Source organism: Acyrthosiphon pisum, chromosome X (genome assembly GCF_005508785.2).
Source record: "Acyrthosiphon pisum isolate AL4f chromosome X, pea_aphid_22Mar2018_4r6ur, whole genome shotgun sequence".
Lineage (NCBI taxonomy): Eukaryota > Metazoa > Arthropoda > Insecta > Hemiptera > Aphididae > Acyrthosiphon > Acyrthosiphon pisum.
This window is the reverse complement of record NC_042493.1, coordinates 44634772-44637500: the sequence shown is the minus strand read 5'-3', so window position 1 is coordinate 44637500 and position 2729 is coordinate 44634772.

Here is a 2729-nt window from a genome sequence, read left to right as displayed (position 1 = left end):
AATATAACAATTATTATAATATATCAAATTATATCATGGTATATAAACAACAATTGGTACAAACTCACATGGCGGTCAGCTGTGTCATTTATATAAATACTGTTTCTTAGAACAACAAAATATAAATTTCAGGTATGATTACCATCGTATTATTTATGTTATATTTTATACATTTTAAATAGACCAAAAACTGAGAACCTTTGAGTAATTATAAATAAAAACTACCTCCTAATATAAAAATTATATTAAGTTATTTATTAGCCTGCCCCGTGGGGGTATAATTTGATTATTCGACCGGCCCATCAGAGAATTTCCCGATCTCTCGATCTTCCAGTCTGCCCCTTGTTCCAATCTTACCGTTTTAACCCTACCAACCTTACAGTCTAATTACCTCCGTCGTGCGCGAAACCATAATCCAATAAAAAAAAAAAATTCAGAAAAATAATTTGCAGAATATTTACCGCCGTTGGATTATTTGTACAACGGCATCTTCAAACGGAAACCCGGTCAGTTCATAACGGATCAGAATAACAGAAATTTACTTTACAACGCGTTCTACCAACATTTCGTTTTGCAATTTTTCGATGCAAATTTCAACTTGACGGTTCGTAATACCTACTAACTACAAAATAATAATAACGAGTTAATGATAAGATGCGGGCGCGTTTAAAGCGATATGCTGTATCACCAACTAAGAAAACTTATGTTGAATAATAATTGTGTATTGCCCGCATCATATTATAGGTGACGGCCTCTCAACTGTACGGCAGTGACCCTGTGTCGGAGAGATTCCGGCGGCGTTTTCGAAAATACTTTAAGACTTTGTCCGCTGCGATGCGACCCGGCCTGCTCGAACAACCACGTCGAACCGCAATGGTCCTAACCTTATCACCAGACCTCCACATCGCCCATACACCTTGCTTGAGACCGACGACCGGACCACGAGACCACTGCGGCTTCCGACATCGCTAACTCTCCTCGCCAACTCGGGGGGGTTTGGGGGTCTCCCCCAACGACGCTCGGAGAGCTAGTAACTATATAAACTTAATATAATTATGAACATAATAAACTAAGTTTAAAAAAGTTAATTTATAAATATTATTTAAAAAACCTTAAATTCTCATCATGTATTTTTTTTAAGAAATTTAACCATTTTCGTATAAACGCTTTTATGGCGAATGTAAACTAGTGAATGATACTAAATCATCATCCCAGAAAATGCGATACACATTGATGCCAACTTATATGCTCATTATTATTTAATCACCAATATTCAATAAGTTATTAACATTATTCACTTTGCCCAGCTATCCGCTTTACCTTGGTCTCCCCTATACAACTCTGATTATTCTCAAGTTGAGAGTGTCAGCCGTCAGGTATGTTCTTTTAAGTTTTAACAATAATCAATCATTATCCCGAAAAATATTTAAAAATATTTTGTTTACAGAATTTGAATAAATCATCGGAAAACTAAACATTTGGTTTCATATTGATGATCACCATTCCTTGAGTAGGTACTATTATGAATTTTCAATTTTGATGTTTTTAGCTGAGTGGCAAAGCCACACAGGCGTATCCGCAAAATGAGTCCGCTGCTGCGCTCATCTAAACTTAAAGTACGTTTAACTTATACGGCCTAACTAGGGCCCGGATTATATTGCAAAGTGCATATTTTTTTGATTGATCTTAGACAATGCTTCCCAAGTACGTAATTCGTTTCATGGAACGATAGTGCTTCAAAGCTATAGCACCTTTGAGTTGCATTTTTAGCATATTTGGGTCATTTTTGTTGGTTTTAATGCATAATTTTTCAATATTCTATACACATTTAGCCTATTCAAAATATTATCTGAAGAAAATTTCTTTCTTTTTATTTATTGTTGTTTTTTTTGTTTAATAGGTTTATCGGGTTTTTCTATAGGTTTAATCATTTGATTCATTTTGATTCAATTTTTATCTTATATCTTAATTATTGACTGCGGAGAGTCACCCGTACTCGGATAAATAACAAATAATTAGTGAGTTCGCGTTACTTCATGTTCATAATTTTAATAAGGTTAAATATTGTGTTAAATTTTGTTTTATATTTTATTTTGTTTACTTGGTCTATAAAAATAATAACATTTAAGACGAGCTGAGCGGACACCCACTGAAATAACAAAAACATCGAACATTAAAAACTTCCATTGTACAATATAAAGGTTTATAGAGCATAAAATAATTGCGCAACAGAAAAATGCTGTAGGTTCAGCAGTCCCGCTAATTATATTAGTCTAGACTATAATATATATTATTTAAATAGTGGTGAGAACGCAGGAAAATTTCTCAAAAAAAAAGTCATTCACAATAATATGAATGTATAATATAGGTACTGAAAATTATGCACTCCATTTCCAGTCGAATCTTTAATTAGTCCAAACTCAAGTGGAATGTATTCAATCGAGAAAAAACAATTACCAAAATACTATATGTGATCGGCCGAAAACTAAATAATATAAACGAATCGGTCGAAACATCACATTATTATTAAATTACATATTACCTAAGGTCACTGACCCTGGCACCGCAAAGTTAAAGTTTTGTTACAAAAATGGTTTCACAAATTAGTAAACAATTCGTAATAATTCGTAACCACAAATTTGTAATTTGTAACTTAAGTATATAATAAATCGATATTTGATATTTTGGGCGGTTATACCTAAGATAACAAATTACAAATTTGTGGTTAC